Below are 27,248 nucleotides of genomic sequence, written 5' to 3'. Positions count from 1 at the left end.
TGCGACAGGCTTCGGCAGCCGGCACAATTCCTATCCTCGCCGCTAGATGGGGCTTCATCGTTCATTCCATTCCTGACCCTGTCGAATGACTGGAAACAGGCTGTGGATTTTCATTATTATTATTATTATTATTATTATTATTATTATCATTATCATTCGTGAAGTTCCGCACCATTCTTTAAAATACGGACCACCACGGATATCTGTACTTGATTTTAACTTCGGCCTAGTCCCATCAGCAGCTCTTTAAATGCCTTGTCATGTTTTTAATTTCAATTTTTATTATTTCTGCCATATATTCATAACTGAAAGTAACGGCGTTCTGAATCCTAAGAGTGAAGGCTCTCCAGATCAGTAGTAGTGTTGGCCTCCGAATCCCACGTTTGCGGGTTCAACTATGGCAATTTTTTCAAGGGTGGAAGGACGTCTATTTAGCACTACGATTTCGGCATGCACAAGATCTCTCGTGACACATGTTTACCGAACAAAACTACTGAACACTCATCTACAGATAGCCCAACAGAGATCCACTTCACCGAGCGAGTTGACCGCGCGGTTGGCGGTTGGGGTCGTGTACCTGTGAGCTTGCATTAGGGAGATGGTGGGTTCAAATCCCAGCGTCGGCAGCCTTGAAGACCCATGGTTTCCCCATTTTCACACCAGGCAAATGCTCGGGCTGTACTTTAATTAAGGCCACGGCCCTCGATATCATTGCTTCGCCAAAAACCTTCAATGAATTAGTGCGAATTTAAACCACTAGCACAAAAGAAAAAGGAAGAGATCCGTTTCCCTGCCATCTAAGGGAAACGTCGAAACTGACACGCGGGTAGCCTAGATGGCATCAGATCAAAATGCCTGCACACAGTTGAGACCAGACGATTGTTGTTGTTCTTTTTCTATTATTATTATTATCATTATTATTATTATTATTATTATTATTATTATTTCCAGCTCCATGACTACATGGTTCGCATGCCGATCTTTGGTCCGAGAAGTGCCGGGTTCGATTCCTGGACAGGTCCGAAGTTTTAATTTTCATTGGTTAATTCCCCTGGCTCGGGGGCGGAGAGTTTGTGCCGTCTTCAACATTATAATTTATCTTAGGCAGGGTCCCATTCTCACAGACGCGTAATTCGCCTATGCCGCACCAAATCGAAAGACCTGTACCAGGCATCTCCGGAGGGCACACGTTAAAAAATTATCATCAGCCACGTCATAAAAACTTTTATGAGACTATTACATCAAACAGTAAAACAGGGACATGATTTTCGAGGACATCATTTTCAAAAAATTCTTGACATCGGCATTCCATTGTATTTTATTTGTTCTGATTTTCCGATTATTTCGTCCATTCTTTTGTATTTTGTCTTCCCCTTGATATCTGCAGGGTTCAAATGAATCCATTTTAAAAACAAGCAGATGATTTTCAAAAAAGTCCTGACGTTGCAAATGAGGAAATATTATCTTGTCAAAATGCATGAAAATATAACTTTGAGGGGAAAGTGTCACCACCAAATATTTGCCTGTGCCTCTACTAGAGAAAACCCAGCCACTGGCCGACTCATGGAGTCTGGTTTCAATGATTTATTGCTGACTCCATATCGTACGCTGTCGGCATGTAAAAGTTCACTGGCGACACATCTGGCGTCGCATGTTCGGGATTTTCCTACTAAAGAAAAAAAATACAGACCATAGCACCGACACAGATATGTCTTATGGCGACGATGGGATTGGAAAGGGCTAGGAATGGGAAGGGAGGGGCCGTGCCCGAGGTCTGGAGCAATATGATATTTCTTTTCCTTAGATAATTTAATATATGTGTACTTGCCCCAAAATTTATTAATACATCGTGCGGTTAGGGCCGCGCAGCTGTGAGCTTGCATCCGGGAGACAGTGGGTTCGAATCCCACTGTCGGCAGCCCTGAAGATGATTTTCCGTGGTTTCCCATTTTCACACCAGGCAAATGCTGGGCCTGTACCGTAATTAAGGCCACGGACGTTTCCTTCCAATTCTTAGCCCTTTCCTATAACATCGTCGCCGTAAGTAAAAATTTACTACAACGATTTATACTCTTTGCCATATGTTTCGATCAATTGAGTAAATATCTGTGAATAGCAGAGAAACATACAATTATATACGAAATGAAATAATTCATAAATTGGTTTGTTCATTTTTTTATTCATCACAAATTTCAAAACTAAAAGATTAAAACATTGTTTTCAAGAACACATGAATTAATAAAAGCAGAAGGATTATTGTACACATTTAACTTCTTAAGGCTTAGTGGATATCCTTATCTGTTAGGCCTATCACAAATTAACTTATCATCACCATCCACTCCCGCACATTGTCCATGAGCCCATTGTTTTCACATTTGACACATAACCCAAACTTCGCCACGCAAAGATCGTAAAAAGGTATCACAGCAATCATTCTCAATTATCATTATCATCTTTATCGGAACTCTCATTCCTAGGTGACTGCTTCGTCTTCTTACCATTTCTTTTCGTATAGCTCTATCTTCTTTGTTTCGGCTTTTTGTCCTCATCTCTCTTCCTTTTTCCATCCACTAAGACATCTTTATACGGGCTATTGGTCAAAGCTGCCGCAACACCTCTTTAAGCATAGAGGTATCTTGATTTTAGGCATGGGTCTAGCGTCAGCTGGTGATACTGAACCAAATTATGTTTTACCAGCCGTAGACCCAGATCTAGATGTTCCACTCGATCATGGTTGGGGAGAATCGTGATCTGGAAGGTCAGGTGCTCAACAGAAGTTGTATTAGGTGATACAGGCCTTGCCGAACCACCAGACGTGACATTTTACCTCGAAAATCTCAAATGGAATAATCAGGAATACATCCCGGTCTATCTTGGTGAAAGGCGAAGCAGCTTGAGTGCTGTGCCATCACGCCCTGTTGCGGGACTGCACTGTAATAATAATAATAATAATAATAATAATAATAATAATAATAATAATAATAATAACAACAACGGGGCATTACGATCTCCATGGGGTATAATGCACTGATCGTGTTGTCGCATTTGCTCCTATCACAGATAACACAATGCAAGTACGAAATGCCATGCATTCAGTGTAAACGAAATGAAGCGTCAGCAAACATCTGCATTAAATGCTCAAGACAGTTAAATACTCGTGAATAAATTCAGTTGTAAACTGTGGGACATTAAAAAAAAAAAAAGATCTGTTACCTTAGATCAAGATGACTTGAAACAGCGTTCTCACGCATAAACTTTTCAAAAATAAAGCACAGCGAATCTACCTCAACACAGATATAACCTCAACTGAAGACTCAGTCTTCGAATTCTCCAAACGATGGCACCACCAATCGAGCAGATATCTACAATGATCGTTTTTTCCCGTTGGATCATTTAGCCCTGGTATCCCCTACATCTATAGTCCTTCGGGTACATCTTAGAATTGCCAGAGAATTCCTTGTTCTACCACATCTTGGGAAGTGACACATTCCACCAGTATTATACATGAGAGTGGGTGTGAAAGAAACCAGGTACGAAGAATACAGAAAAGAATGGCCAATGGCTCCTTCGAAGCGGTCATTTAGACGGATCGAGCTACCCTGTTCGGATGGACATAAAATATTAATTTCTTTTCTTCGGCCACTTTTCACACATCTTCGGCTAAGCGATATTATTATTATTATTATTATTATTTACAATATTGCTTTGCGTCCACCGACAGATATAGGTCTTATGGCGACGATGGGACGGGAAAGGCCTAGGAATGGGAAGCAAGCGACCGCGGCCTTAATTAAGGTACAGCCCCAGCATTTGTCTGGTGTGAAAATGGGAAACCACGGAAAACCATCTTCAGGGCTGCCGACAGTGGGGTTCGAACCAAGTATCACCCGAATGCAAGCTGACAGCTACGTGACCGAAACCGTGCAGCCACTCATTCGGTAGCAGTATGTTTCGAAGTATCGGCGAAGACGTGGCGTGAAATGACATTCGTAGACAAATAAGCTTGAGCAGTGTTTTTAAAAGCAGGAAACATAATTTACTAAGGGAGATGTTCGATAAATTTCCAACTTCTTTGAAATCGTTTAAGAAAAAACAAGTTAAAGTTAGGTAAACAACTGATAGGGATTCTGCCACCACGGCGACAGCCTAAATGCTGATCAGTGGTAAACTATAAAATTTAAAAAAAAAATGTGACTTGGAGACGTAATATGTAAAAACGCCACATTTCTGGACATTGTGAACCAACGGAGATCAATCCTTCCCGCAATCCGTAACCGTCGTTCACATGGTGGGGTCACACAATCCGCCACTCCAGTTTAATGAGAACTGTGGCAGTGGGCTTCAATGAAATATCTTCCTTAAGCAAATTATATATTATATCCAGGCACAGAAATACGTATCACTGAAGGAAGTTGCAAATAACAAGATGATCTGCAAAAGGTGTTACGGCAATTGTTCAATTTTACGACTGCAAACTAATTATGATAATAATCAGCTATCACTGGCAGTTTCATACCTCGCCAAGTAAAGTAAACTCATGTTCTCATCCTGAGATTGTGCATCTCTTTTCAAACACACCCAAATGGAGGCAAGCTGCATGTACCATTTTAATTACATACCAAACCTCCTGCCATTCTTAAATTTCTGGCAGTACCGGGAATCGAACCCGGGCCACCGAGGACGGCAGCTAATGGTGCTAAGAGAATCGTTACGCTAAGGAAGCTGTCTATACTGTACCTCGCCGAAATGATGAATGAAGATGACATCTTCAACCTTCGTCTTTTAAAGGAAAGCTCCAACAGACTGAAATTCAGCGCAAGATCGCAACATACTGATGGTAAAACGTACCGTTGTCATGTTGATTATACACCACATTCAACTGGGTATTCGGGTATCAAGCGAAGCTACTACTGCGAGTGTGCTAGAGTAGAACGCAGCCCGGAAGGCGGTTTGAAGAGGGTTGCGCAGTAACATTCGCGCGCTTTGTAGTATGACGTGTTTTCCGCTGAGCCAATAGAATCATTTCAGTAAGAGGTGCCTGTTTGTGCGGGTCACGAGTGAATGTTTAGAGTTTTATTTGTAAATATCATAATCAACGAATTTAGGGAACTATTTGCATGTGTACGATAGATCCAGGAAGAGCAAAAAGACAAGTATTCCGTCGACAGGCGAGGGAAATGGTATTTAAAGTGTATTTGTATTTGGTAAGCATGCAGCAGCAGGCGTTCATAGGCGGAGAAGGTGAGGAACGCCATGTTGCCACGCTTCAAAAGAAGACAGGACCTGCGTGTGGTATCGGCCTGCAAACAGTACAGAGGATAAAACAAGCTTCGGAAATAAAAATAATGCGGTGTTCAGGTCGCCAGAGAAGAACCCTTAGAGGAAGAAGCCAGTGACGGTCCTCGATGATTTCAATAAAAATGTTCTGCGTACAACAAAATTTGATATGTATAAAAATGGCGAATATCCTACGGCATTGAAACTGGACCATCCATTTACCTTCCTTAATATCTCGAAACTTTTCCTCAACACTTTCGCGGGGTTTGATGTTAAAAATTAATTTGGACTTTCACGAAACTTTTAAGCCCACAAAACATATAGATCATCGCTTTGGAATTCAAGATATAACTGGATGAAAAAATGTTTACACATTCATGTTGTTATGCTGTCTGCCCTTCGCCTTTAATTTCTCTCACCTTATTTTTACTTTCCTTAATATCTCGAAAATTTTCAACACCTTCGCGAGGTTTGATATTAAAAATTAATTTAGACTTTAAGAAAACGTTTAAGCCCACAAAAATATAGGTCATCGCTTTGGAATTCAAGATATAACTGGATGAAAAAATGTTTACACATTCATGTTGTTATGCTGTCTGCCCTTCGCCTTTAATTTCTCTCACCTTATTTTTACTTTCCTTAATATCTCGAAAATATTCCTCAACACCTTCGCGGGGTTTGATATTAAAAATTAATTTGGACTTTCACAAAACTTTTAAGCCCACAAAACATATAGGTCATCGCTTTGGAATTAAAGATATAACTGGATGAAAAAATGTTTACACATTCATGTTGTTATGCTGTCTGCCCTTCGCCTTTAATTTCTCTCACCTTATATTTACCTTCCTTAATACCTCGAAAATTTTCCTCAACACTTTCGCGGAGTTTGATGTTAAAAATTAATTTCGATTTTCAGAAAACCATTAAGCCCCCCAAAAAATTATAGGTCATCGCTTTGGAATTAAAGATATAACTGGATGAAAAAATGTTTACACATACATGCTGTTATGAGTAGCCACATTGGCATTACCGCACCTCATACTTCTGTCTCTCTCTGCGCAACGAAACCGCCTTCCGGGCTGCGTTCTACTCTAATGGTAACAGAACCATATGGTGGCATTCCCACATCGCCACTATAATACACAACCTTTACTATGCTTGTTATCATTCATAAATCGTTCGTCCAGTCCACGGTTTTTCTGTGAAGGACACAAAAATGTCCAGTAATCTATGACAAAAGCTACGATGATTAAACAGAATTGCTGCTTTTCTTTTGTTGTGTCTGAGGACGATAATCGGTTATTGCATGCACTGTTCAGCGATCTATTGTGTTTATACTGGTTAGCTGTGCAAAAACACAATTGTGCAATCTGACGCATATGTGTCAAAAAAGCTTTATTGTAGTTTAGAAACAGTACATTATTTAATTACGGTACTATGTAGACGAACACAGGACACGCTGCTACTCTGTCTTTTCTAGGGCAGGCAACCCGTGCTGCAACGACGGTTTTTAATAGGTATTGTTTTCACTATGCCGCACCCGACGGAGAGGGTTGTGACTGATACCACACAGGCCTACTAGGGTTTATGAGGTACCAACCACAGACAAATGATGTTAGTCACTCGAATATTTCTATTTGTTCTTACCACTATTATTCCATCAAATACAAGGGCATTTGGCCATCTAAATATCGGAATTCCATCATGGTCCCTTAACCAAAGAAAGTAAATGCAACCAATTGTAGTGTGTACAGAACAATTAGTTTGGTTCCTCAGGTATACAAATTCATGCTCCAAATCATAAATAAAAACTAGAAAAGGCAGTCTATGACTACATCCAAGAAACATGTTTGTTTCCATTGAGCAATTGATACCCCGAGATGACAATGGCACTCAAACAATTATCGGAGAAGGTATGAGCAGGAGCCGAAATCTGTACATATGCTTAGTTGATTATGAAAAGAAATTTGATCGTTTCCTGGCATAAATTATCCCCGTTATTAAGGAATACAGGAGTGGAAGAATAACTCACCTCATCATATGGGACCTCTACAAAGCTCAAAATGCAGATGAATCCTGAGAGAAGGCCTTACTAATTCAATCCCTATCCGTAAAGGAGTAAGACAAAGAAGTCTTCTCTCCCCGATTCTGTTTAATGCTTCTGAAAGTTGATGATTGTGGAAGCTCTGGAAGACACAAGTTTAGGAGTGAAAATCAATGGAATAACCATAAAAATCATCATGTTTCCGGTTGATCAGGCCATTCTAGCAGGCAGCCCATGTACCTTGCAGGCACTGCTGTCAAGAGTTGCATCAACGGTGCAGAACTACGGTATGAAAATAAATACCTCAAAAGGTTTGATAATCTCGAAATTTCCAAAACCTCTTCGATTAAAAATTGATGATTCAGATATAGAACAATTCAAGTCTTTCACTTACCTAGGTCAAAACACAACATAGGGCGGAAGACCACTGAAGTTAAATGCTGTACTGTTCAAGCGAAAACAGCTTTCATGCAGAAGAGCTTACTGTGCACATGTAAAACTTAGTATTTCCCTTAAAATGAGAATGCTATATGCATTTGTATGGACAGTTGCCTTTTACGTCGGTGAAACGCTTACAAAATTGCTTTTTTTATGCTTTCAAATAGGTCGTTTGATCTCCCTAGCGTTTTGACCGGCCATTTAAAATCTTGTAAGCTTTCGAGGAAATATATGCTACTGTTAAGTTAGTGCGTTTCTGATCTGGAAGTCAGCTTTCACTCGCCATTAACTTACGGAATGCCGGGCTGAGTGGCTCAGACGGTTGAGGCGCCGGTTTTCTGACCCCAGCGTGGCAGGTTCGATCCTGGCTCAGTCCGGTGGTATTTGAAGGTGCTCAAATACGTCAGCCTCGTGTCGGTAGATGTATGGGCATGTAAAAGAACTCCTGCCGGCCCCGTGGTGTAGGGGTAGCGTGCCTGCCTCTTAACCGGAGGACCCGGGTTCGATTCGCAGCCAGGTCAGGGATTTTTACCTGGAGTTGATTCGAGGTCCGCTCAGCCTACGTGATTAGAATTGAGGAGCTATCTGACGGTGAGATGGAGGACCCGGTCTAGAAAGCCAAAGATAACGACCGAGAGGATTCGTCGTGCTGACCACACGATACCTCGTAATCTGCAGGCCTTCGGGCTGAGCAGCGGTCGCTTGATAGCCCAAGGCCCTTCAAGGGTTGTAGTACCATGGAGTCAAAAGAACTCCTGCAGGATTAAACTCCGGCACCTCGTCGTTCCGAAAACCGTAAAAAGTAGTTAGTGGGATGTAAAGCCAATAAGAGTATTATTATTAACTTACACAATATCTACAAAGAGTACCAGGGCCTACGTACACCAGGAAATGTACATTACATAAAATATTCAATATCTCGGCAACTACTTGACCGATTATTTATTAATTTAGGCCGTTGATTTTAATATTCGTCAATTTCAGTCCCGAATATACATTAAGCAAGAACCCTTCATTTTATATTCTAGATAATAATCTTCCTTCGATTTAAAAAAGACAATGATTCCGAGGTATATGTTACTAGCCATTTTAGACGCGGTGCAATTAAAACAGTTTGACATTTCTCCTGAAAATAACTCTGTGAAAGAGAATACTTTATATCACAGACATTATTTTCCAAGTATCGGCAATCATCCAATGTTTATACACTCATTTCTGGTACGGTACTATATATGGAGAGCTAATGTGGCGTATCGCCAGCCCAAAGGCTTAGAAGGCGTGCAAACCTCTGGATTCGTTTCACAGCCTTTCCAGGGATTTTAATGGGCTTTATAAACGAAAAAAGAAAAAAACTCTGGATTTTAGGTTTATCTGATAGAACACATCTTCCTTCGTCTCTGTGCCAATGTTCATGCAATCATTCCCAGTTTTTATTTTTAGATATGTTTTTGTTTTAATTGAAAAGGTGTATGCTCCAGTCAGGATAGTGGGCGTGGCATATGGCATAATATGAGCTCAACACTGCCTGTACGCGGCATGATGTTTGTTATCTGGAGTTGCATTATTAACTACACTCATGTTCATAAAAACTAGAACACTTTGAAAGACTAGAGATAGGAGTTCATATTCACAGGACATGTGCATTAGTATGTTCTGAAGAAATGATTAGCATTGGAACCATGTCGGCCCTCAGGTTCAAGGTCCACATCGATTTCTCGGCGCACCACCACCGACTGATTAAATGTGCCTGCGGCTCTCGTTGTCGCTATAAACCGAAGGTAATGGATCAGTGTGACTTGAGCAGATGTGCAGGATGCCTCGCAGACGTATGCGAGAACCGTACCGTCAAATGAGTGAGTTTGAAGGAGGGCACATTTTTGGCATGAAATGAAATGGCGTATGGCTTTTAGTGCCGGGATGTGTCCTGGGACTTCGGCTCGCCAGGTGGAGGTCTTCAGAAGACCGTAGAACACGACGAGATGGGTCTGGTTGCACCCCCCCCCCCCCCCCCAGAGAAGATCGACGCCTCATCCGAATGGCAATGCAGGATAGATCTGCGTCCTCCTCGGCTCTGGCGCTACAGTGGAACACATCGTACATTATCAGGATTGACAGTCCGTCGCCGTTTATTACGGCCTGGGTTACCGGCGCGTCGTCCACTTCTCCGCCTAACTTTGACTAATGTGCATAAACATGCTAGACTGCAATGTATGGAACGACGTCACTAGGAACAGGAATGTCAGCAGTTAGTGTTTTCGGACGAATCCAGGTTCTGTTTGTTTGAAAATGATGGCCGCATTTTGGTTCGACGCAGACAGGGTGAGAGGCATCACATTGACTGCATTCGCAAAAGATATACAGAGCCAACTCAAGGCCTAATGGTGTGGGGTGTTATTGGATACAACCACAAATCACAGCTGGTGCGTGTCCGGGGCACTATGCCCAGTTTGACCTACGTGAATGTCATCCTGCGACCCGTAGCCATACCGTTTCCGCACGACACCCCAGACGCCATATTTCAGCAGGACAATGCGCGACCACATGTTGCTGCACGAACACGTGCCTTCTTCTTGTCACGGGATGTCAAGACTGTTACCCTGGCCCGCCCACGGCGACTAGCGGATAGGAAAGGCCTAGGAGTGGGAAGGAAGCGGCCGTGGCCTTAATTAAGGTACAGCATTTACCGTGTGAAAATGGGAAACCATGGAAAGTCATTTTCAGGGCTGCCAACAGTGGGGTTTGAACCTACTATCTCCCGGATGCATGCTCACAGCTGCGCGCCCCTAACCGCACGGCCAACTCACTCGGTAAGATAATGTATCACTTAAATGTGGTAAATAAATATCCTCACACAACATAATCGGCTGAGAATATCGTCTCATCAAAGTCAACTTCTGCACACTGTGGTAATAGTCCACGCAATAGGGGATTTTATCTGGAAAAATTCATGGTAGGTAGTTCTGGAAATTGCCTTACTTTATGTTTTCTGGGTCGCTGAATCAGAATTTTTAACTTCCTACCACAACCCCCAGAAATTTTGAGAAAACCCCTCAACAATTTGGCCTGAAAAATAATTTCTTTTGGTGTATTTTTTGGGAAATAATACCTAGAAATATGGAAAGTAGATTAAATAAGCAGCAAGAAAGCCCTATAACATTTTGACAGAGGACGTACGGGGAAGGGGTTGCGTGCGGGCCTCGGAATATGGGCCTCGGTGTCGCGGGGGCAGGGCTGCATGCGGTAAGTTATGCATTTCCACTCATGTCGTTTACGTTCGCTCTCCGTCTCCAGCCTCCACTCTTTTAACTCTCCTCTCACCACTACTCTATTCTTCTTTTCATCATCTGGAAGTCCCCGACCTCCCACCTCTTCCCAAACAAGACATACCGAGCTCGATAGCTGCAGTCGCTTAATGCAGCCAGTATCCATTATTCTGGAGATAGTGGGTTCGAACCCCACTGTCGGCAGCCCCGAAGATGGTTTTCCGTAGTTTCCCATTTTCACACCTTAATTAAGACCACGGCCACTTCCTTCCCATTCCTAGCCCTTTCCTGTCCCATCGTCGCCATAAGACCTATCTGTGTCGGCGCAACATAAAAAACTTGAAAACAAAATGCATTCATTATCATTATACACTATTATGCCTTTCAGCGTTCAGTCTGCAAGCCTCTGTGAATTTACTAAACGTCGCCACCATCCTCGATTTGCAACTAGTGTTGTGGCCTCATTTAGTTCTATACCTACCTCTTATCTTTAAATCGTTAGAAACCGAGTCTAACCATCGTCGTCTTGGTCTACCTCTACTTCTTTTACCCTCCATAGCAGAGTCCATTATTCTCCTAGGTAACCTATTCTCCTCCATTCGTCTCACATGACCCCACCACCGAAGCCGGTTTATGCGTAGAACTTCATCCATCGAGTTCATTCCTAAATTAGCATTTATCTCCTCATTCCGAGCACCCTCCTGCCATTGTTCCCACCTGTTTGTACCAGCAATCATTCTTGCTACTTTCATGTCTGTTACTTCTAACTTACGAATAAGATATCCTGAGTCCACCCAGCTTTCGCTCCCGTAAAGCAAAGTTGGTCTGAAAACAGACCGATGTTAAGATAGTTTCATCTGGGAGCTCACTTCCTTCTTACAGAAAAAACAAAACATAAGATAAAGAGGAAGGAGTACTTTCCATTTTAAAACCTTGTAAATAGGGCTTTTTTTCAGTCAAAGTTTGGAATTTATGACAAAACCCAAGAAAATGCATACGTGCAATAATGTTACAAGGCAGTGGAAACATGATATAGTAGTGCAGCGCTTAGGTCGTTGCTCAAGTCTAACCGAAAAGGAAGGAAAATAAAGAACAGAGATGCTTCTTTCGTTCGTATTAATTTCATCTGTACCGGTCAGGACTATTTTCGTGAAAACTTAAGATTTTTAAGTAAAAGGTGGAGGGTGGAGACGGGAAAGCGAGCGTAAACGACATCAGAGGCGTCTAGTATCAAAACAGGCCAAGTCATAAAATTTACGAAAATGAGTTTTTCACAAGAAGTACTGTATAGCATTATCAGGTGAAACAAGAATATGCTTTAAAATCGTCCATGTCTTCATGTTACAGAGCACCGAATTCTTGGTCGTGCAACGGAATGAGCCAAGTCATGCAGGCAGATCAAGTGCAAGAAAGAGAACAAGAGACACTCTACAGTGGAAATCACAACAACGAAAGCGAGAGTGGTAAGAATAATATTTCATTTTATTTTACTACAGATTATCAAAGTTTCTCGCACAAAATTCTCTTCGTGTAAAAGGTGAGGTATTTTACAATAATGATCTTGGGAAGTACCGAAGTTTGTGTAAAAGAGGAAAATCGCAGGCTCAAATGACACCTCACACAGTGGCCCTGTCTCTAAAACAGAAGACATTAAAAATCTCCTGCAGAACCACTTTGGCTCAACATGGCAAGATCATCCATCACTGCAGTTTTAAAAACTATAATATTAGGAAGTGAAACAGCTTTCACTGCTCATGAGAGTTCCAAAACCGGCTCTGAAGTTTGCATCAATAGTCCACGTGAAATGCCTGACATTGTATTATTAAAAAGAGCAAACTGAGACTTAAAACCACAATATCACTTAGTATGTGTGAACAGTACCTATCTTAATAATGATTTTATTAATGTAAGTGACTATTATTGCTTATCTTTTCTTTTACTGTGTTAAAGATCTACCTGAACTACATACTTTTAGTGAGAGAAATCCTATTTTGTATTCTTCTCAGTTTCCTGATGTTCTTCTTCATATATTATTGTCCCATGTATGCTGAAATGCTTTTTTGTAATTGCAATAAAGAAAAGTACCAGTAATTACAATGTCAATTTATTTTCATTAAATTGCTTTTTTCAATAGGGTTTGGAATTTAAATTGAATAAAGTTTTAGAAAAAAGCCTAAAATTACACAAAATTGCAACAAAAACGTCCAAGCCAAAATTTATATTAACAAAAAAAAATGGGTTCATTACGAGTCAGATTTCTCAAAACAGCGGAACTTCAAAATTAAGCCACTAAGGATATAACAACGAAAAAAATGTTTTTGACTATCATTGCTTTGCCTCTACAGGTTTTTCATCCATATTGAAAAATATGCCTTCAGTGACTTGGCCGGTTTTGATACTAGACGCCTCCGCGTAGTTCGGCGGAGTTGCATAACTTAGGGCATCAGCCCCGCAGCGCCGAGGCCCATATTCCGTGGATCGCACGCACCCGGTTCGTCCCACGTCAAAATATCATAGAACCTTTTTTGTTGCAAATTTTGTCTACTTCCCGTTTTTCCGGGTATTATTTCCCAAAAATACACACAAAAAAGGCTTTTTTAAACCGATTTTGGGTGACTTTCTCAAAATTTCGGAGCGTTGCGAGAAAATTTATTGGTAGGAAATTAAAAATTTGGATTCAGCGAACCAATAAACGTAATATATGCCAATTTTCATAACTACCATTAATTTGTCCAGGTCCCTGTAGGGTCTCTATTGCCTGAACTATAAACAGAATAATTAACAGGTCACTGCTGAAGGTACCTATTCGGTACCATCACAGAATATGAAATAGTAAATGGGGTCAGGTAGGGGATGTGTCTGCAGTGTTGTATCCAAAACTTACGCTTGCTCTGCGGTTCGGTGACAGAGTGTCGGCCTCCGGATCACAAAAAAAATGCAGGTTCAAATGCGACAGGGGTAACCGGATTTTCGAAGGGCGAAATAAAGTACATTCGACTTACAATGTAGGCTTGGAAATGATCTCTAGTGACAGATTCGACGTTTACTCAACAAAATTAATTTAAAATCCAGCCAGAGATCATCCAAGTTTTCTCTAGCATATGGCAGAAAAAATGGAACGTCGAAGTTAAAATTGGCAGCCTAATCAATAGCGGCGATTAGAAATTAGAAGTGTGTGTGTGTGTGTTGATTGGGGGGGAAAGGGCAAATAATGTACAGACAACAAAAAGTACCCGAGTTTGTGGGATATAATGGGCGGAAGGGAGAAGGGAGAAGGGAGAAGGGGGAGGGAGTGTAGCGAGGTATATACATCAAAACTGAAGAAAAGCTACAAAGTGGTAGGTTTTTTTGATGCTCTCTGAGCGAATTTCGACAGAGAGGTAAAGGTTGACAATTTACCAACCTAAGTGCGGTAATAATAGCTAATTCTTTGAGACGTTGATTCAATACTATACAATAAAACTTTCACCAAAGGAACAATATCGCACATGTATTACAATTAAATAGAAGTACGGTGTGTTGACTACGCACTAAGAACTAACAGACACTAAAGAGATTGCCAGACTGAAAAATGCGCGCGGCAAACGGGTGAATCATCTCAGTGTCCATGACACTGGAAAAAAAAAAAAAAAATCCCTGCTTCCCTTCCTCATAGAACATGCAAAGTCTCCACTACTTGCTTTCGCGCGATACAAATCGGTTAGTCGCGACGAACGACATTTTGTGCGTGTTTCCGCGAATAATTTTGTTAATAATTAAGGAAAATAAAGGATAAAATTAAGCATACCTAGCCAACAGCTGGAAACTGCATATGATGACGATGAAAGGAAAAAATTCGCTAAGACAACAGGGCTTGTACAAATTGCTTTTTTTTAAAATAATTCCTAGTTTCAGCCGGCTAAAATGGAATAAAAATGTGATATCTTCTCCACAAGGTGGGGGGCGAGACTACGATTATTAAACGTATTCACTATAGAAAAACGTTTCAGCGTTCAGTCTGCAAGCCTCTGTGAATTAAGCGCCTCCACAATCACCTATTTGCAGCTAGCTCTGTTGTCTCGTCGCCCTGGTCTCCCTCTACCTCCCTTGCCCTCCTCTGCCAAATCTATTCTCTTAGCTAACTCATCCTTCTCCATTCGCCTCACATGACCCTGCCACCGAAGCTGGTTTATGCGTACAGCTTCATCCAACGAGTATATTCTTACTTCTGCCAATCTTCCCACCTGTTTGTACCAGCAAACATTCTCGCTACTTTAATGGCTGTTGCTTCGAACGTATGAATAAGATATCTAGTTACCCAGCGTTTACTCCCGTACAGCAAAATCGATCTGAACACAGATGCAAACATAGTTTTGTCCGAGAGTAATTACGTCGTTATTATTAATATTATCATCACAACTTGTAACCCAGTTCAAACGGACACTGGAATTCTTACAACTTATAAAAACGAAAATCAGAGTTGAGTCGAGTATATGAAGGCCGCCACCCGTTATTCACATTAGGCTTTGTCACGAATGCCTACTATAAAAATGTTATTTAAAAAGTAACTTTCCCTCTCGAAACTTGAACTCTCGGACTTTCGACGAGGATTTCCTTGTTAAAAATTTTTCAGGTTCATAAATGACCTCTGGCAATGTTTGATCGGCGTAAAGCATATGTTAAGTCGTAGGGAACGACTTCATGTTTATTAAGGTCAAGTTCAAGATCACAAGCAATCTGTGAAGATTTGAATTTCCAGACGCAGGATACGAAAGAATGCCTAAGGAAATGTAATAATCAGGGGGCGGATTTCTATGACCTAAAAATGTAAGAAATATGTATGCATTTATGACCTAAAAACCATAAAAATATGACCTATAAAATTAAAAATACGACTTAATGAATAGCACCTACATTACATACAGAAAGACTTTTATTGCGATTACTACAGGCTGAAATTAATGCACAGTTAACAGATAGATTTATATATTTTTTTTTTTTGCTAGGGGCTTTACGTCGCACCGACACAGATGGGTCTTATGGTGACGATGGGATAGGAAAGGCCTAGGAGTTGGAAGGAAGCGGCCGTGGCCTTAATTAAGGTACAGCCCCCAGCATTTGCCTGGTGTGAAAATGGGAAACCACGGAAAACCATCTTCAGGGCTGCCGATAGTGGGATTCGAACCTAATATCTCCCGGATGCAAGCTCACAGCCTCGCGTCTCTACGCGCACGGCCAACTCGCCCGGTGATAGATAATTTTAAGTACCTAGGTTGTGTGTTCTTCCCGGATGGTAATATATTAAGTGAGATTGAATCAAGGTGCAGTAAAAAGCTAAAGCAGTGAGCTCGTAGTTACGATCAACAGTATTCTTTAAGAAGGAAGTCAGCTCCCGAACTAAACTATCTTTATATCGATCTGGAAACAGACCAACTTTGCTTTACGGGAGCGAAAGCTGGGTGGACTCAGGATATCTTATTCATAAGTTAGAAATAACAGACATGAAAGTAGCGAAAATGATTGCTGGGTCTGATGTCACATGATGTAACGGGGGCGTACGTGAATGGAGTTAAATCGCCTGAAGAAAATTCCTGGAAAGCTGCAGAAAAATAACTGCAGAACTGCCTCTGCTTCCGTGAAAACAATAGCCCGGTTTCCAAGAAATGACCCAGCTAGCAAACAATAGTTCGTAACTGATAAAAACATTCCATACCCTACTTTTCAGTGGTTCTTCACTAGAAGTATATTCCAGTCTATCCCGAAAAATAATTTCTAGAGCTTACTCTGATTTTTACAAAACGATATCCAAATGAAACTTCACAAAATATGTCGTTATAACGAGATTTTGTTCAAAATATGCCACAAAACTAGACAAAGCCTAAATATGCATTTATATGCCCAATAAAACCTATTTAATTTTGATATTCATGCTTGGAAACAGCTATAAAATACAAGACTAGGCCCTATATGATATACTGGTAAGAAAAATAATATGACTTGTCATAGAAATCCACCTCCTACAGTAGTAATAATAAACCACATGTAGTCTCTGTACAATTTCTTCGTTCCTAATGTTGCTAAAAGGTACTGTACCATGCTATGAATACACTCTTAAGAAAGCAGAACAACACTACAACCACATGAATATACTGTAAGTAGGCCTACCCCAATACGGAAGGTAAACATAAAAAAGAAATATGATACCGACAGATCGCAGATCGAAACAAGAACTAGAAATCAGAACTTACGAATCGGAGAAGGAAGGTTGTAAAAACGAAATATAATACCGAACAGAAAGAAGTTATTACACCTACCGCGTAAAGTCACGTGTGTGGGCTTTGAAAGATGACCAAATATTTTGTATAATGATATTCTTAAAACTGATGACTGTCTAACAACGAAATTGACTGGGTAACTCATGCCTATTACGCACGTTCCTCAATATTGTGTCCGACCTTCAACCCTTGGTTATCTCAACACATCACAAGAAGAATAAGAAATGAACAAAATATGTCCACTAATATTAAAGCAATAAACATTGTTCCGCGGAAGACTGGCCGAGTGAAATGACAACACTTTTCATCATATTAAAATACAGCTTCACTGCAATTCTAACGTCGATTCAGCGATATCGAATCCCTATTTTTACCTTTATATTGGAAATGATATTTTGCGGAAATTACACAACGAAGGAAAATAGAATACTAATCACAACTGTAATCGTTAACATAAAAGAGTACATGCTTTAGAAAAGCTTACCTTGTAAGACGACTAGAACAGAGCAACCTTCAAATCCTTGATAAAGAAGTCACGTGGTATCGCCGTAATGTTTGTTTGGTTTTATCACCACTTTATTGCTGACGTTCTTTCAGATAACTGCAAAAAATGCACTGGTTTTCGTTTCAATTTATGAAGTCTAAATACGAAATTAAAAGACAAAAAAACTAAAATGACACTTCACGGCCAATACCAAGAGATTTGCCACTTTTCTTCTTTCTCATGCTATCACAAGCACTAACAACGTACACTAAACTTGATCATCTGGCTCGGTATCAGAACACGGTGCTGAGTTACCACTGCTCTGTTGCCACGGAGACTGAGAGAGTTTCGTCTGACTGCCTCGTGGGAGCGCTAGTGATCACACTGTAGCGTGCCAATTGGAAACGAAATGACGGAATTTTCCACGCAGTACGCGCAAGTCTATTCAATGAATGTTTGACACTTCGCGCACGCCATATCGTAATGTGACCACCGGAACAGGAATTTAACAGCTCGACTCACTTTACTCCACAAGGGCTCCAACTTGACCGGAATCAACAAATTTTCACAGTATGTCCCAGAGGTTAACCAGCAAGAGCCTGGCAAGTTTTAACACGTAAAGGTCCGCACAGTAAACCTCCAATGATGGGAAGAGTACAAGAATAAAGTAATTTGGCTCGATCACAGTTACTTGAGAAATATTTTAATCAATTACGATTATATTTTTAAAGTAATCAGTAAAATTACAATTACTTTACAGAATGTTAGTCTTAAGGAAATCACTGACTCTCATCGCCTGGGGCTCGAGTAATACAAAATTTTGCAAGGAAAATGAATAATATTACTTTATTCTGTACGGGTTTGTTTGGCATAGATGCATTAAGTGTCTATCGTAGCGCCTTAGTAGCGTAACGGCTAGTGTCATTAGCTGCCGTCCTAGAGGGCCCGGGTTCGATTCCCGGATCTGCCGGAAATTTAAAAACTGGCAAGAGGGCTGGTATGTGGTTGAAATAGTACATGCAGCTCACCTCCACTGGGGATGTGCCTGAAAAGAGCTCGGGACTAGGACACGAGTTTACCAGGTGAGACTAAACATGATACCTTGTAATTTACCCATCATTTTTATTTTGGTTTTAGCGCTTGAAATGATTTTTATTTAATAATGTTATTGATTTTACGTCCCAACGACTAGCTACCTTTACGGTTTTCGGAGACGCCGAGGTGTCGGAATTTTCCCCGCAGATCTTTTACATGCCAGTAAATCTACCGATACGAGGCTGACGTATTCGAGGACCTTCAAATACCACCGGACTGAGCCAGGATCGAAACCCGCCCGAGCTACTCAGTCCGGCGATTTTCCATTTACTTTGCAAATAAATTAATTGGTTCTTAACGTTCTCACCGCTAATCCTTGACGTCTTTACAGGAGGAAATACATCTTTGCATTTACTGATATGACGTCCTACAGGGGAACTTGAAGGAATGTCTGTGTTAAATTTGAAGAACATAATTGGAATGCCTTTGTAAGTACTGAAATGTTAAGAAAGTACCTCACTGGTAAAGTTACTGGTTCTGCTGTAGTAGAATTGAAAAAGTTATCTTCATCATTTTCTTACGTGTCTGCTTCCGTGCCATATATCATTTACTAGAATGTAACGATTACAATTTTATTTCTAGAAGTAAATTACAAGTAAGAATTGTAAATAGTAAAAGTAACGATTAGAAGTGAAAGTACTAAGAATGTAATCGTTACAGGTAATTCGATTACTTTCAATTACCGTACGCGCACCTTTTAGCGATACATGGACACCCCAGTGCTGAATAGGTCGACCTCGGGTATCTTCGAGATTCGTAATGGCAACCTTTGAAACACAAACTATGAATCGCTTATGCATCGCTGTGTGACATCTGGCGTACACTTTACGTACTAGTACTGTTGTTGTTTACACAGCAAAGCCAAACTATAGAATTCATGCTGGGAACAAGATTCGCGTCGAGAAATGTTATATAATGTTATATAAAGTGTGTATGACACAGCTGTTGGCTTCAGATAATAAAGGTTTAGAAAATTCATATCAATCGATCATATTATCGATTCAATTCAGATTTCATTTTCATTCAGTTGGCAGTATAACCGGAACCGTGAGAGCTCCCTCCTTCCTCCACACCCCGTACAAAGAAATATCGCTAAAAGGTGCGCGGACTATGCTTCCAACTCTGGTAATCTCCAATACTAAAGAAGGATCTAAGACAAATGCAGTATTCTACAACAACTAAGAATAAATTGTTATCAAAATTACGAACAAGGAAAAGAAACGAACCTTGCTCACAATGCAACGAATAACTTGGCAAAAATCGACGAAAACGAAATGATCCTTTTCTCTCCATTCTAAACAGCCGAGACTTCTCAATTTTCATTACGGGGTCGAAATGTGTATGAGTGTGCTGCACATAATTTTTTGTCATCAACTGGGGATTACCTCTGAAAAGAAACCCTTCACCTTCATAGTTCTTAAGCAACTTAAACAATAGCTTTGCTGTAAGACACACAGTTTGAGAAAAATTACATATCATGTAGACAATACACTAGTAAGGAAGTGCACAAATCTCCTTTAACACACCATTTCCAGGAAAACGCCATCTAGTTACACGGATTAAAGGAAAGTTATGCAAAATTCAGCAATGAAGAAGCTGGTGGGCATTTCTTTCCCACGACAATCACCAGTAACAGTTTGCAAATAATGAGGTGATATTTGTTAGAAATAACTTTAATAAATTATTACCCTTACGGTCTTGATCTCTAGCAACTTCCGCAGAATAATTTCCTATTGTGGTGAGATTTTCGAATCAGGTTTGGATTCTGTAGCTCACCTTTAAGAAATTAAATTACTTATGTTAAGAGCATGTTTAAGCTTTCATTAAGGAACAGATGAACATCGTCAAAATAATATGGGTACCAGGGCAGGTTCTGTAAAAGTTGCGCCGAGTAAAAGTTGCGCCGTGAAGATCATGTCCTGACTGACTGACTGACTGACTGACTGACTGACTGACTGACTCATCATCGCCGAGACAAAACTTCTGGATATAAAGAAATGAAATTTTCGGGATACATTTATATTAGGGTGTAGGTGCTCACCAAGGGAGGATTTTTGTATATTCCGTCGCTGAGGGGGCGAAAAGGGGGTGAATTTTTAAAATGAGTATATCTATATCTCAAAAAACTTGAAAGTTTGCAGACGTAAACAATTGGTATTTGGAATCTACTTTAAAAATAAAGAAACACGTATTTTTTTGCAGAAAATTCCATTAAGGGGGAGGTGGACAGGGGGAAAAGGGGTTGATCACCTTCTCTGAGGAGACTTATATCTTAAAAAGTTAAGATGTTACAGACGTGAAAATTGGTATTTGGAATCTCCTTTGAAAATAAAGAAACACGTATTTTTGTGTTTTTGGATAATCCGACGAATAGGGGTGAACAGGAGTGACAAACGGGGTGAATTTTTAAAGGCTATATCTGAAAATTATCTCAGATACGTAACATAATACAGATTTGAAAACTGCTATTTGGAATTTCCTGTAAAAGTAAAGAAACCTATTTTTTTCGGAAAATCCACTTAAGAGGAAGTGAAAAAAGGGAGTGAATTTTTAAATTAGCATATCTACAGTATATCTAAAAAATGTAAGATATTTTAGACCTGAACATTGGTATTTGGAATCTCCTTTTAAAATAAGGAAACACGTATTCTTTGGTTTTTTGGAAAAAACTTGACGGTGGGGGGGGGGGGGGAGAATTGAAAAATTAGTTGAGTTTTTTGTATGATAATAGGCTATATATATATATATACCAAAAATCTAAAGATATTACAAACGTGAAAACTGGCATTTGGAATCTCTTTTAAAAATAAAGAAACGCGCATTTTGCAGGGATCAACGTGTTGGGGGGGGGGGGGGTGAAAACTGAAATGAATTCCTTTTACGAGGATACATATATCTCAAAAACTGAAGAAGTTACAGTCATGATAACTGGTATTTGGAAGCTATTTTAAAGAAACAGGTACCGTTTGTTTTTGAAAAAATTCATTTGAGTGGGGAGTGTGAAAGGAAGTGAAAAAAATTAAATTCTTTTTCTGGAGAAACTTACATCTTAAAACTGAAGGTTACAAGATGTGGAAATTGGTATTTGGAGTCACCTATAAAAATAAAGAAACATGCATTTCTTGGGTGGGGGAAACCAACTTAACGGGCGGGGGTGGACTGAAAAAGGATTTTAATTCCTTTCATGAGGATACTTATACCTCCAAAACTAAAGATGTTACAGACATGAAAATTAGTGTTTGGAATCTCTTTTAAAAATAAAGAAACACGCATTTTGGGGGGGGGGGGGATCAACTCTCAAAACTGAAGATGTTACAGTCGTGATAATTGGCATTTGGGAAGCTCCTTTCTAATTAAAGAAACAGGTATTTTTGGTTTTCGGAAAACTGACTTGGGAGGGGAGGGAAGTGAAAGGAAGTGAAAAAATGTAATTTTTATGGAGAAATTTCTATCTCAAAAACTTAAGGTTACAAACGTGAAAATTTGTATTTGGAATCCCCTTTAAAAATAAAGAAACACGCATTTTTGGAGGGGTGGGGGGAATCAACCTAACGGGCTGGAGTGAAAACAAGAGTTGAATTATTTTTATGATAATACTTATATCTCAAAAACTGAAGATGTTAGAGGCATGAACATTTGTACTGTATTTGGAATCTTCTTTCAAAGTAAAGAAACACGTGTTCTTGTGTCTTCGGAAAATCCACTTAAGGGGATAAATAAATTGAAATATCAGTTGAATTATTTGTATGAGGATGCTTATATCTCCAAAACTAAAGATGATAAATACGTGTAAATTGGTATTTGGAATCTCATTTAAAAATAAACACGCACTTTTTGAGAGGGGGAATCAACGGGTGGGAAGGGGGAAGTGAAAAAGGAGTCGACTTACTTTTATGAGGATTCTTATATCTCAAAACTGAAGATGTTACAGTCGTGAAAATTAGTATTTGAAATTTCCTTTAAAAATAAAGAAACACCCATGTGTTTTTTCGTAAAATCGACGTAAGGGGTGTGGATTAGAAAATAAGTAAATAAGGAGTTGAAATATATTTATGAGGATGCGTTATCTTAAAAACTGAAGCTGTTACAGATGTGAAAGTTGGTATCTTCAATTTCCTTTCAAAATAAGCACGATTTTTTTTTGTTTTTGTTTTCGGGGAGTCCACTTAGGCGGAGGGGGGTGGAAAGAAGTGAAGAAGAAGTTGAATTATTTTTATAAGTATACATTTATATCAAAAACTGAAGGTGTTACAGACGTACAGACATGAAAACTGGTATTTGGAATCTCCTTAAAAATAATGAAACACGTACATTTTGGTTTTCGGATAATCCAGTTAAGGGGCTGAAAAGAATTGGAAAAGCGGGTAAATTTTTAAAATGAGTACCGGTATATTTACATTATGTGTCAAAAAATTAACATGTTAGAGACAAGAAACTTGGTATTTTGAGAGTCCTTAAAAAATACAGGAACATGCACCTTTTTGTTTCGGAGAAGTCACTTAACGGGGGGTGAAAAGAAGTGAAAAATAGTTGAATTATTTTTTATGAGGATACTTATATCTTAAAAACTGAAGACGTTACAGACGTGAAAAATTGGTATTTGGAAGCTCCTTTAAAAATAAGGAAAGACGAATTTAATTTTCGGAAAATACACTTAGATGGGAGTGGGAGTGGGGGAAAGACTGATTGAGGGGTTGAATTATTTCTATGGGGATACTTTTGTATATCTCAAAAACTGAAGATGTTACAGATGTGGGAATAGGTATTTGGAATCTCCTTTAAACATAAAGAAACATGTATTTATTTTTTCGACTTAAGAGAAGACTGTTTCTCGCAGGTATAATTGTATGTCGCACGGTCGTATTAGCCCCAAAAGGTAATACCACAGACATGGTTTACAAAGAATTTCTGGGGTAAATGAAACTCAATTTTTGGGTGAGATTTTATACTTTATGAATTTTCAGATACTGGTAATGTCTTAGTACAACGCCGAGGAACGATTACTTTGTTCGAATTACAAAATCCACGCGAGCGAAGCTGCGGGTAATTGCTAGTTAATATATATAAAATGTTATTAACTCTATCAATGTTGGTTTCTTGCACATTTAAAAGACCTGCATCGTATTTATATCAGTGGGTGAAATGTGTATAACTACGTAGTTTGACTTTATTTACAAACCAAGTGTGGAAACATGGAATCAGCTTTTCAGTCTCATGAAGAATATCCACAGCCTGTTTGTAGCTAACTGACAGGGTCAGGAATAGAGTGAATGAAGGATGAAATACCACTAAAGGAAGAAAATGCTGCCGAGTTCGAGGTCTGGCGTGCTTTTCTGGACAAAGATTAATGGACGCCAAATGACATGATAGCGAATTTGTTGAATAAAGAATGACCAGTGAAAACAGAAAAAAACTGTCTCACCCTACGTTTCCCCTGACATGCACCCGTTATGAAGTGATAGGGGTCAAGAATGAACCATAGCTACTGCCAAGGAAAGGAAATTGTGTGCCCTGGCGAGGCCTGTCGCATTTCCCTGGGTATAAAAGATTAATAAATGACAAATTAAATTGTTTCAAACAGTGATGCTGATGTAAAGATGAAGAAATCAGAAATAATATTTTGAAAATCCTGATAAGGGGTAAATAGGCAGTGGACACTGTCACATTCTGAAACACGAAACTTCCCTGTGGAATTCCCAAACAAGACCTCTCGCTAATGAGATCCTAGAATGATTAATGACCACGGCGCAACTTTTACTTGGTGCAAGTTTTACGACACCCCAGGGCATGCAGGTATAGAAGGTATAGAAGATAAACTGGCCAGGAATGGGGCAGAAACATATTTTGTAGGCCCACAAACTGTATGCGGGATTTCCTATGGACAAGCCCGACACTACATAGGAAAATGGGTACCAAAGAAACAAATGGAGAACTGGAAAAAATAATTCAGGATGCAGGCATGCAAAGTAACTGATAAAAGGCCAAACAAGAAGCATACTAAAGAAATGTTGAAACTCAGCAGGGAAAATATAAGATGGGTAGTAGGACTGTTGACAGGACACTGCCATCTGAAAAAACACCTACACAGAATTGGAGCAATAAGAGACAATATATAGAGAAAATGCAATGAAGCAGGAAGGAATCAGCTGAACACATACTTTTTGTATGAGAGGCCCTGGATAGAATCAGATTCTGCACTCTACAGTAGGACTACCAGGTGAACAGAGAGAAAAATTCCAAGAAGACCCAATAAGAACAACCTGGAGCTTTGTGAAGGGAGCAGGGATATCTAGGTGGGAATGAAGGAAAAACATGGTAGCAAAAGATCTTAGAGGTCGACGCTAACTGGGAACTAATATTTAGAGGCCCCATGAAGAAAATAAGAAGAAGGGACAGATGAAACTAGAATTACAAACTGTACTTATTTAGTCAATTATCATAAATTCACTACTATAAAGCAATTTACATGCTTGATGAAACTTCTACCGCTGCATTACAAGTTCATAATAGGTAATCATCCATCGCACGCTGGGTATGTTACTGTACTATGTAGATATGCATGGCATTTTGTAGCTTCAGCTGGACAATGTTTCTTTCCTTCAGTTTTCAGCAACAATGCCTAGATTAGTTGAAATCGTGAAGGCATGGTTTGCGGAATTCTCAGTCAAGAAATCGAAAAATTTAGAAAATTCGTGGGTTCACCCGTAAGTCACATAGTTTGCGGATCTTTCACTGAACTCGGTTCGAGGTAGGCCTAATTACACACACACGAGCAGCCAAACAGTATCCGGAACTTTTAACGACAATGTCCCAATGAAGATTTCCGCGAAACAATATTTTGATGATGATGATGCTTGTTGTTTAAAGGAGCCTAACATCTAGGTCATCGGCCCCTAATGGTACGAAATGAGACGAAATGTAATGACAAATTAAAAGTCCAAAATTCTCCACTGGCCAGAATTCAAAACGTGAGGATGAAGAATGAATGGATGGATATGAATTTAAAACAATCAGTGGATCCGACCCGCAGTGCCTCACATTCACAGAAACTGACGTAAAACAATAGTATTACTGACCAAGGGACTGCTTCTAAAGCACAGTACTGAATCGATGATGCTTGCAGTCTAAAGGGGTCCAAAATCTAAGTCATCGACCCCTCATAATGGTACTTATCGCTAGGAAAGTAGAACCATGGTATTTGTCATGATGAAGTACTAATCAAAGTAGCGTAGACTCGCGGTATTGCACGCATTATGGTACTACTCACAGGTAATGTAATTCGCACATGTAATACGGACTTGTGGTGTTTCGCACATTCCGGCGCCATTTAAAGGCAACGCAAAACTATGGTGTTCATCACATAAGTGACTCGTACTATCCCGTGCTGTTCCTCATATAGTGGGTACTAATCATAGGCAAGCCAGAACCATGGTGTCGCTCATATAGTGGTACTAATCACAGGTACTGTAAAAGCCGACAGCGCGCTCTCAGTGGGGGGCTGACCGCACGGTGCTCCTGCGTGCTACCAATCACAAACTTATTTGGTACCTAACATAGTGGTACTACGCGCAAGTAAAAGCGACCCATTGTGTTCCCCGCGTGGTGGTACTAATCACAAGTAGTTTCATCGTTCTAATACAATCAATCATCCCTTGGTCGCCCGTTTTAGTCGCCTCTTGCGACAGAGAGGGGATACCGTGGGGGTATTCTTCGTCTGCGTCCCCCACCCACATGGGGTACACAATATTTTGTAGATCTTATTATCTTGGTCCAATTTGTAATATTTACTTTTCGCATACACGACTCAGCACGAGTATTACACTTTAATTCGGATATATAATTTAGAAGTTAAATTTTAATTTATAAAAGTGATTTTAACATGTTGTAATTGAAGATACTCATTTTGCCAGACTGAGTAGGTAGCTCAGACGGCAGAGCCCTGGCCTTCTGAGCTCAAGCTGGCTCCTGGTGCATGCACTGTGCACGGTGCAAAAAACGACTTCGCTTGGTTGACCAGAGTGCAGACCCCCACTCCTCGATTTGGAGCAATAGCGCTGTCTCTCTCTTTCCCCACGCCTGTCTCGCTCGCTCCGCCTGTCTCCCTCTTCCTCACTTGCTCCGTAGCGCTCCAAATCCGAGCCGAGTTGAGCTGAGTTTAGCAGAGTAGCCCAGAGACGAAGCATTGGTCCGAGCCGAGCCGAATGGGACCGATGCACTGTGCACAGGAACGCTGCGCCTCAATTTGCACGCGTGAGATTTTGGGCGTTTGAGAGTCCCTGACCTAGACATTATCCTTTTTTTTTAGAAGTTGCTTTACGTCGCACCAACACAGATAGGCCTTGTGGCGACGATGGAACAGGAAATGGCTAGGAGTGGAAGAAAGAGGCCATGGC

The 27,248-nt window shown here is 40.2% G+C and overlaps 2 protein-coding genes across 3 annotated transcripts in view; both read right to left on the bottom strand.

Moving 5' to 3' along the window:
- The window catches only part of LOC136873928 (transcription factor CP2), a 524,699-nt gene extending 506,588 nt beyond the window's left edge, over window positions 1–18,111 (bottom strand). Inside the window, exon 1 of the mRNA XM_067147290.2 lies at window positions 17,761–18,111. The gene's annotated coding sequence lies outside the window, so the exon portion shown is untranslated. The remainder of the gene's footprint in view (window positions 1–17,760) is intronic.
- The window catches only part of LOC136873929 (probable inactive tRNA-specific adenosine deaminase-like protein 3), a 105,461-nt gene that overhangs the window by 33,821 nt on the left and 44,392 nt on the right, over window positions 1–27,248 (bottom strand). The window contains exon 1 of one of the 2 annotated variants that reach the window (XM_067147292.2): window positions 4,738–4,868. The exons of the other annotated variant lie outside the window; for it this stretch is intronic. The gene's annotated coding sequence lies outside the window, so the exon portion shown is untranslated. Of the gene's footprint in view, window positions 1–4,737; window positions 4,869–27,248 lie in introns of those variants that run through there. 2 annotated transcript variants of the gene reach the window in all.

Source organism: Anabrus simplex, chromosome 5 (assembly GCF_040414725.1).
Source record: "Anabrus simplex isolate iqAnaSimp1 chromosome 5, ASM4041472v1, whole genome shotgun sequence".
In the NCBI taxonomy this organism is placed as follows: Eukaryota; Metazoa; Arthropoda; class Insecta; order Orthoptera; family Tettigoniidae; genus Anabrus; species Anabrus simplex.
This window is presented reverse-complemented; position numbering and strand designations above follow the sequence as displayed.